Below are 10,000 nucleotides of genomic sequence, written 5' to 3' on the forward strand. Positions count from 1 at the left end.
TTACGGCGATTCCTTCGCACGTCTAACGCCTCGTGCCAGATCGGTGCAGCATACCGGAGCGTCGCATCCACCACAGCCGAGAGGAGCCGTCGCTTTCCGCACTTAGGCCCGCTGTGGTTCGCCATTAGCCGTGTGACCGCCTGTGCCACACGTTTCGCCTTTGCCGTGGCGTAATCCACATGCGGCCCCCACGACATGTGGTCCTGTAAGATGACCCCCAGGTATTTGATGGTCTCTTTCGGCATTCGCTCCACTCCGTTGATATTGACCGGGTGACGGGAGTTTGCCCTTCGCATCGTGGAGATCATGACCAGCTCGGTCTTGGCCGGCGCAAGCTCAAGGTGATGAGCCTCCATCCACGAGCTGATCAAAGAAATGGCCTCTTCCGCCAAGGTAGCTGCCTCCTGTGGTGTTGTCCCAGCAGCTAGAACCACCAGGTCATCCGCAAACCCGACCGTTTCCACACCGTCCGGCAGTGTCAGCCGCAGAACGCCGTCATACATTGTATTCCAGAGGGTCGGCCCAAGAATCGACCCCTGTGGAACACCCGCCGATAGTTTTCGTCGCACTGGCCCCTCGCTCGTCTCATAGATCATTTCCCGCTCAGAGAAATAGCTGCGCAAAATTCTCTGGAGCGCTGCTGGGACGCGCTTCTCTTGGAGAGCCATCGCGATCGCCTTCCAACTGGCCGTGTTGAAGGCATTCCTGACGTCTAACGCTGCCACCATCAGACATCGAGGATCCCGGCCGTTGGTGCGATGGAACGTCCTGGCGTACTGTCCCTTCTCGATGACCCTCTCTATAGCTTGGACCGTAGAGCGTCCACGGCGGAAGCCGTATTGGTCCTGCGATAGGCGAGGTGCGCTCTCATCCTCGAGATGTTCATTGAGGCGGTTCAAAACCAGTCTCTCGAACCCCTTAGGTGCCGCTCCCAGCATCAGCAGTGGACGACTTGACGACGGTTCGCCCGGTGGTTTGCCTGGTTTCGGAATGAGCGCCAGGCGTGCCACTTTCCACGATGCCGGAATCTCGCCGCTCTGCAGGACCTCATTGTAGGCCCGCTCGAACGCTTCCGGGTGCTCCCTCATCGCGGTCTTCACTGCCGCGTTGGGAATTCCATCGAGGCCCGGCGCCTTTGAGGTGGCCATCCCCTCAGCGATGCAAAGGATCTCCTCACGGGTGACTGGTCGGATGGGCTCTTCGTCCTCGTCGCTTTCCGTCGCAATCGGCGGCCACTCGAACGATGGGTGGGCCGGGAAGAGGGCGTCGATGATCGGCTCCAGCACAGAACGGTCCAGTTCTGGCGGCGCTCGACTGCGCAGCTTGGCCATAACCACTCGATACCCCAACCCAAACACATCATCCTCGACTCCGTCGATGAGCTCCTGCATGCAGCGCTCTTTGCTGCGCTGGATCTCCCGTTCCAAAGCCCTACGGTCGTCCAGCAAGCGGGCTGAAGCGGCGATACGGTCGTCGGTCTGCGTTGCTGTGCGTAGCCTGGCCTCGGCAGCTTCGCACGCATCTCGCGCCCTCGCGATTTCCGGGTTCCACCAGTATAGCGTCGGAGCCTGCCGGAAATTCGTCTTGTGGATCCTCTCCATCGTTGCGTCGCACGCTTCTGTGAGCCCCCTGATCAGGCCCTCAGGTGTGCTTACATCGTCGAAACGGCCGATCCCAAGCGCCAGCTTAAAACAAGCCTGATTGAATTGGCTTGTTTTGTAGCGTGTTCCCGCGTGCCGCGTCATGCCTGCTGTACCGCCGTGCCCGTTGCAGTGTGGCCGATGCTGATGTTCTTGTCGGCCGCTGGTCGAAGGCAGTTTAGCGCTGAACAGCACATAGCTGTGGTCGCTACCGGAGTACCTACTGCTCACACTCCAACTGCCTGGCTCCGCTACGCAGGGACTCGAGAAGCTCACGTCGATGACGCTTTCCCGTGCAACACCGTTGCCCTTGAAAGTGGGTGTGTTCCCTCGGTTGAGTGTCCTAAGACCGAGGTGCTCAACAACACTCAACAAGTCCTCACCCTTCGCCGTGGTTCTTGAGCTGCCCCACTCCTGGTTCCAGGCATTAAAATCCCCAGCCAGAACCATGGGATCCTGCCCCGTGAGCGTGAGCTCAACCGCTTCCAGGTAGTCGCCGAGATCCGCTTGTCCGATGTTGGGGGACACATAGCAGCTGGCAAACGTTATCCCGGCTATGGTGGCAACTACCAGCCCAGGCACCGATGAACTCCCCAGTCGTTGGATGGGGTAGCCGCCAGTCGCCACTACCGCTACGCTCTGAGCCTCGTCGACCGCCCACCGCACGCTGTCTCTAGGTGGTTTGTACAGCTCGCACGCTATCACCACCTGCGCTCCGATCTCCCTAGCCGTCTGCAGCATGATGTCCTGCGCTGCACGGCTGCGCCCGAGGTTTATCTGCAAGACCTTCAGACCTTCCGGGTGCAGGACGGGTGTCCTACTCGGTGAGGGCCCTTGCAGATCGCACAGCACACCTCCGCTGTGCAGGCTCGGGCCAGGTGACCCGGTTGGCCGCAGCGGATGCACGCAGCTGTTCGATCCACCTCGCTCCGGCAGCTGGCCCGAAGGTGACCGAATTCCAGGCACCTGAAGCACCGTTGCTCTCGCGACGTCGAAGCCTGTGCCGTCCGCACAAGGCACGAGGTGTACTTTATCAGTACATGTCGGTCCTTCAACTGCTCCGCCGCCTTCTCCGGAACGCGAACGAACGCCACCTTCGTTCCGTTCCAGGCTTTTCGCAGCTGCACGGCAGACTCCTCCACCGGCGACTGTGCAAGGCTGGCTAGAGCCAGCGCCACGTCCTGCTCCTTCGCTAAAGGGTCAATAGCGTCGACCCGGACCTCCACCATTGGCGTCACCAGTCTGGCGGCAGCTGGCTGGTCTCCCCGAGCGCACACCTCCTGCACGCATTTCAGGATCGCAGCCGTATCTGCTCCCTTCTCCACGTCCATTACCAGACGCGAACGCATGGTCCGACGTCCGACCCCCAGCTGGCTGTTGAAACGCTGCAACTCGGGAGCTGCTCGTACCAGCTGGTACACCTCGTCCCAGCTCTGGCCCTCCGCCGGTGCAACCTCGATAGCATCCAGCTTTATTTTCCGTTGACGCTGTTGCGCCTGACCTCCACGTTGCGCACCAGACGTACTGGCCACACCTTGCTGTTGCTGCAGCTGGGCCTGCGGCCGTTGCGGCTGGGGCCGTTGTTGCGGTTGCTGCCGCTGCTGCTGCTGCTGACGTTGCGGGAGCTGTGGCCACTGTTGCTGCCGCTGTAGATCAGCCGCCTGCTGACGTGGCGGCTTACGGCGCACCACCTCAACCCAGGAGCCGCCATCCGTCGTCTGAGGTGGCTTGCTCGTTGCCACCACCGCGTCCTGCTGATGTCCACGCTGCTGCGTGGCTCTTTCTGGCTGTTGCTGCACAACAGGCTGGTTATGGCCGATGGACTGCGCCACCAGCGTCGTGAGCAGCTCCCGCTCCTTTCGCAGCTCTTCCCGCAGCTGCAGGTTATCGGCGATCAGCCGCTCCTCCCGTTGTCGCGCCTCGAGACGCGCCTCACGCAGGTCCTGCCGAGCCTGCTCGGCCGCCGTTTCAAGCTGTACACGCAGGAGCGACACCTGCTCCTCCAGCTTCTTAACGACCGTGAGAAGCGTCTCGTTGTCCAGCTTTGCTTCGCTGATCATGCGTCGCACCTCGCTCGACGGGGAACCTCCACAGCCAGTCACCAACTTGGCCGCGTATTTGCTGGAGCTAGTGGCTCCACTCACAGCAACGCCCTCCATTACAGGCGTCAACGGGACAGTGAGCCTCTTGCTCGAGCTCGCTCCTGGTTTGCCTTTGCTGGCAGCACTCGACTCGTCCACCGAGGGAGTGCGCCCCCTCAAAGTCCTATCCATGGCCTTCAGAAGGCCAGCCTGCTTGGTTGGGAATTACTGGATATATATTTGCTTCTTCTGAAACAAAAACAAATATTAATTCCAGCAATATATGATAAAACCAATAAGGACTCAAAAAATTATTTCCAGGTTCGCCGCTTTCTCCAACGTCGAAATCTCCCAAGCGATGCTGGTTGTTGTCTCCACTAGCCGTAATACCGGTACCGACCACCAGGTGACGCCACTCGCGAAAGCTCCGCGGTTCCCAATAGATGGCGCTGTTTGGTGTCTCCGCTAAAGCTCGCTGCCGGTGGTAGACTGCGGACTTGCTCCAGTTCACCGCGGACGTGCTGGATCGCTGTCAGGGGTTCACTGCGAACTTGTTTGACGTCGCTGTCAAGACGCGAACGCGTTCCAAGCCGCACATTCACACGCGCCGACACACCTGACGCCGCTCTGCCGCTATTTTGCACGCACTATTTTATGCACTTTTCGGCTATTTTCTTTGTATTACCGTTTATAAAACCGTTTATCGGTGCCGACACTATGATTTAATAACGCCACTTAATGTTTTTATTCGCCTTTTCTGCGTTATTTTCGCACTTTACTGCTCCCATACAAAATGTATGGGGAGACTTTCAACGCACTTTCCAGGCGAGCATCGTCCTGTTTCACTGATATAACGCCATAGGCGACTAAAGGGCACAATAATTAGGCACTATAAACACTTTCCCGTCCTTTTTCTGCTGTTTTTGCATGCAATTTTTCACTTTTCAAGGGAGCGACACAGAAGCACGTCCTAACACTGCAAATGACAGCTACGCACACACACAGGGATAACTGGCTTGTGGCCGCCAAGCGTTCATAGCGACGTGGCTTTTTGATCCTTCGATGTCGGCTCTTCCTATCATTGTGAAGCAAAATTCACCAAGCGTAGGATTGTTCACCCTTTCAAGGGAACGTGAGCTGGGTTTAGACCGTCGTGAGACAGGTTAGTTTTACCCTACTGGTGTGTGCTGTTTGCCGCTATCTTAACGGAATTCCTGTGCAGTACGAGAGGAACCACAGGTACGGACCACTGGCTCAATACTAGTTCGACCGGACTTTGGTATGACGCTACGTCCGCTGGATTATGCCTGAACGCCTCTAAGGTCGTATCCAATCCGAGCTGATAGCGCTTCTCAAACCCATTAGGTGATCGGAAGCTAGCGGGCTTAACAACCCTCCGAGATCCGTCGGTGCTGCCCCGCGCACACTGACGTCTCATCCCCGCTATAGCACTAGACTGAGCCGCAACGGGCGGGAGCACGCTGCACGTGGAAGTACCTTACCACAGGGAACCCTGGTGGCTGTGTTTCCGTCGACCGTGGATACAACTAGTTTCGACACCTTCGACCGCCCGCAAACGACGGGACTACAGGCTGGGAGCTGCGAGTTGTAGAGATGCGTTCGCATCGATCCTCTCAGGCGACCCATGCTTGCTGGTGCTCGCGTTCACTTTGGGAATGGAGTGTTCGCGAGAGTGATTGTTGTGTTGTGTGTGTACAGTTGGTGCTTGCGTGCACTCCCATAGTGGAGTGTTCGCGAGCTTAAAACGCTAAGTCCCGATTAATACTCTCCTCGCAACATTATGTGCGTGGCTCCACGCCAAGTGGGATTAGCGGTGCGAAACGCGATTGGTAAAGTCGATGGTGATGTGCGTACCAACAGGCGATTTGTTAAGTCAAATGCGATCTGTGGTGCAACAGGCAATGTGTGTTTATTATCAGGTGTTGTTGGAAGTCAATACGATTTGACTTTCAAAAATTTTTCTAAGTCCCGAATTTTTTTCTCGTCGAGTAACTACAATGCACTATTTCTATCGCAGCGGACTTGCGGTTCATGGCCTTAATGATCGCGAACGAACACGTATTCGCAAAAAAATTTTTGTATGAAAAAGTCACTACTTGGGTACCTCCATACAAAAGTACCAAGTTCGGGTCGAGTGGTCGATGGACGTCGAAGGTGAAAATTTTTCATCATCGAAAATTTTTTCCAAAGTTGAAGCAATTGGGCCCTAGAGTATGAAAAGTGAAACCACGGATCGATATGAGAAATAAAAATTTTTGTATGAAAAAGTCACCACTCGGGTACCTCCATACAAAAGTACCAAGTTCGGGTCGAGTGGTCGATGGACGTCGAAGGCGAAAATTTTTCATCATCGAAAATTTTTTCCAAAGTTGAAGCAATTGGGCCCTAGAGTATGAAAAGTGAAACCACGGATCGATATGAGAAATAAAAATTTTTGTATGAAAAAGTCACCACTCGGGTACCTCCATACAAAAGTACCAAGTTCGGGTCGAGTGGTCGATGGACGTCGAAGGCGAAAATTTTTCATCATCGAAAATTTTTTCCAAAGTTGAAGCAATTGGGCCCTAGAGTATGAAAAGTGAAACCACGGATCGATATGAGAAATAAAAATTTTTGTATGAAAAAGTCACCACTCGGGTACCTCCATACAAAAGTACCAAGTTCGGGTCGAGTGGTCGATGGACGTCGAAGGCGAAAATTTTTCATCATCGAAAATTTTTTCCAAAGTTGAAGCAAATGGGCCCTAGAGTATGAAAAGTGAAACCACGGATCGATTTGAGAAATAAAAATTTTTTGTATGGGAGGGCCCCTGCTAGAACATTTTTCCCAAGTGCGACCATTTTACCCAGTGAGTCAAAAAAAATTTTTTTCACGGTGACTCAAAACTTCAATATTAGACTCCCCTGAGTATGAAAAGTGAAACGAAAATCATTTTTGAGAAGAAAAAATTTTTGTATGGGAGGGCCCCTGCTAGAACATTTTTACGAAGTGCGACCATTTTACCCGGTGAGTCAAAAAAAAATTTTTGTATGGGAGGGCCCCTGCTAGAACATTTTTCCCAAGTGCGTCGATTTTGGGTCACCGACACAAGCTCGGGTCAAAAAATTTTTTTTTTCACCGTGACTCAAAACATCAATTTTAGACTCCCCTGAGTATGAAAAGTGAAACGAAAATCATTTTTGAGAAGAAAAAATTTTTGTATGGGAGGGCCCCTGCTAGAACATATTTCCCAAGTGCGTCGATTTTGGGTCGCCGACACAAGCTCGGGTCAAAAAATTTTTTTTTTCACCGTGACTCAAAACATCAATTTTAGACTCCCCTGAGTATGAAAAGTGAAACGAAAATCATTTTTGAGAAGAAAAAATTTTTGTATGGGAGGGCCCCTGCTAGAACATTTTTCCCAAGTGAGTCGATTTTTGGGTCGCGACACAAGCTAGGGTCAAAAAAAATTTTTTTTTCATGGTGACTCAAAACATCAATTTTAGACTCCCCTGAGTATGAAAAGTGAAACGAAAATCATTTTTGAGAAGAAAAAAATTTGTATGGGAGGGCCCCTGCTAGAACATTTTTCCCAAGTGCGTCGATTTTGGGTCGCCGACACAAGCTCGGGTCAAAAAATTTTTTTTTTCACCGTGACTCAAAACATCAATTTTAGACTCCCCTGAGTATGAAAAGTGAAACGAAAATCATTTTTGAGAAGAAAAAATTTTTGTATGGGAGGGCCCCTGCTAGAACATATTTCCCAAGTGCGTCGATTTTTGGGTCGCCGACACAAGCTCGGGTCAAAAAAATTTTTTTTTCTCGGTGACTCAAAACATCAATTTTAGACTCCCCTGAGTATGAAAAGTGAAACGAAAATCATTTTTGAGAAGAAAAAATTTTTGTATGGGAGGGCCCCTGCTAGAACATTTTTCCCAAGTGCGTCGATTTTTGGGTCGCCGACACAAGCTCGGGTCAAAAAAATTTTTTTTTCTCGGTGACTCAAAACATCAATTTTAGACTCCCCTGAGTATGAAAAGTGAAACGAAAATCATTTTTGAGAAGAAAAAATTTTTGTATGGGAGGGCCCCTGCTAGAACATTTTTCCCAAGTGCGTCGATTTTGGGTCGCCGACACAAGCTCGGGTCAAAAAATTTTTTTTTTCACCGTGACTCAAAACATCAATTTTAGACTCCCCTGAGTATGAAAAGTGAAACGAAAATCATTTTTGAGAAGAAAAAATTTTTGTATGGGAGGGCCCCTGCTAGAACATTTTTCCCAAGTGAGTCGATTTTTGGGTCGCGACACAAGCTAGGGTCAAAAAAAATTTTTTTTTCATGGTGACTCAAAACATCAATTTTAGACTCCCCTGAGTATGAAAAGTGAAACGAAAATCATTTTTGAGAAGAAAAAAATTTGTATGGGAGGGCCCCTGCTAGAACATTTTTCCCAAGTAAATTCGATTTTACCCGGTGAGTCAAAAAATTTTGAAAAAAATATTTTGCCAAAATCGTGTTCATTGCCTATTATAAGGGACCAGGTCAGCTCACACGCATTTTTGGAGACCATATGGAAAGTGCGTCTGGGATTGCGGAAATTAAGTTTAGAGTGTTAAATGATGGTTTCGCAATCCCGAAAGGCTCAAAATCCACCCTAAGGTCCCCTGGGTGAAATGTGGTTTCCAAGGTGTGAGCGCTATCGGTGATAGAGTTGGTATGTGATTTCCAGAGCGCAGGGCGACTGGGCTTAGAGCGAAAATCATAGACAAGGGTAAGTATTGGACTGAACGACTCGAAGCAAACGAAAACCACATACAAGAGTAATGGACTGAACGAATCGAAGCAAACGAAAATCACATACAAGAGTAATGGACTGAACGAATCGAAGCAAACGAAAAACCACAGACAAGAGTAATGGAGTGAACGAATCGAAGCAAACGAAAACCAAAGACAAGAGTAATAGAGTGAACGAATCGAAGCAAACGAAAACCATGAACACAGGGATAACTGAGAACGAACCTACCTATCAGAGCATGTGAAAGCATGGACAAGAGTACTGAAAATCGGACCAAACCTCTAGAAGCACACGAAAATCATGGACAAGAGTACTCAAAAACACGGACCAAACCTATGGAAGCACACGAAAACCATGAACACAGGGATAACTGAGAACGAACCTACCTATCAGAGCATGTGAAAGCATGGACAAGAGTACTGAAAATCGGACCAAACCTCTAGAAGCACACGAAAATCATGGACAAGAGTACTCAAAAACACGGACCAAACCTCTCGAAGCACACGAAAACCATAAACACAGGGATAACTGAGAACGAACCTACCTATCAGAGCATGTGAAAGCATGGACAAGAGTACTGAAAATCGGACCAAACCTCAAGAAGCACACGAAAATCATGGACAAGAGTACTCAAAAACACGGACCAAACCTATCGAAGCTCACGAAAACCATGAACACAGGGATAACTGAAAACGAACCGAACCTCTCGTAGCAAACGAAAAACATGGACAAAATTATTCGAAACGAACCGAAGCTCGATGCGAAAAACATGGGAAAGCAAGCCCGTAAGTCGCACTATCAAGCCCATAAGTCGCACTATCAAGCCCATAAGTCGCACTATCAAGCCCGTTAGTCGCACTATCAAGCCCATAGGTCGCACTATCAAGCCCGTTGGTCGCACTATCAAAGCCCGTTAGTCGCACTATCAGGCCCATAAGTCGCACTATCAGGCCCGTAAGTCGCACCAAAAAGCCCGTAAATTGCCCTATCAAGCCCGTTAGTCGCACTATCAGGCCCATAAGTCGCACCAACAAGCCCGTAAATTACCCTATCAAGCCCATAAGTCGCACCAAAAAGCCCGTAAATTGCCCTATCAAGCCCATAAGTCGCACCAAAAAGCCCGTAATTCGCACCAAAAAGCCCGTAAATTGCCCTATCAAGCCCGTTAGTCGCACTATCAGGCCCGTAAGTCGCACCATCAAGCCCGTAAATTGCCCGATAAAGCCCGTAAATTGCCCGATCAAGAGCCAGCGCTGCATTGTCGGTTAATCCCGTCGATCGCGCCGGCTATTTCTCAGAAGGTTGTACGGACACCATACCCGGTGGCAAGTACCGCGAAGTTTATAACGCAACAGAACGTTCGCCAGTCGGACACAAGAATTGGAAAAGCTCGTTGTAGTGTACAGGAATCGAACCGAACCTCCTAGCGAGAATAGGGTCCCGTGAGCAATCGCGCGGACCTATGTGAAATGGTTTAGAGTGTGA

Source organism: Anopheles moucheti (assembly GCF_943734755.1).
Source record: "Anopheles moucheti chromosome X unlocalized genomic scaffold, idAnoMoucSN_F20_07 X_unloc_6, whole genome shotgun sequence".
Taxonomy (NCBI): domain Eukaryota; kingdom Metazoa; phylum Arthropoda; class Insecta; order Diptera; family Culicidae; genus Anopheles; species Anopheles moucheti.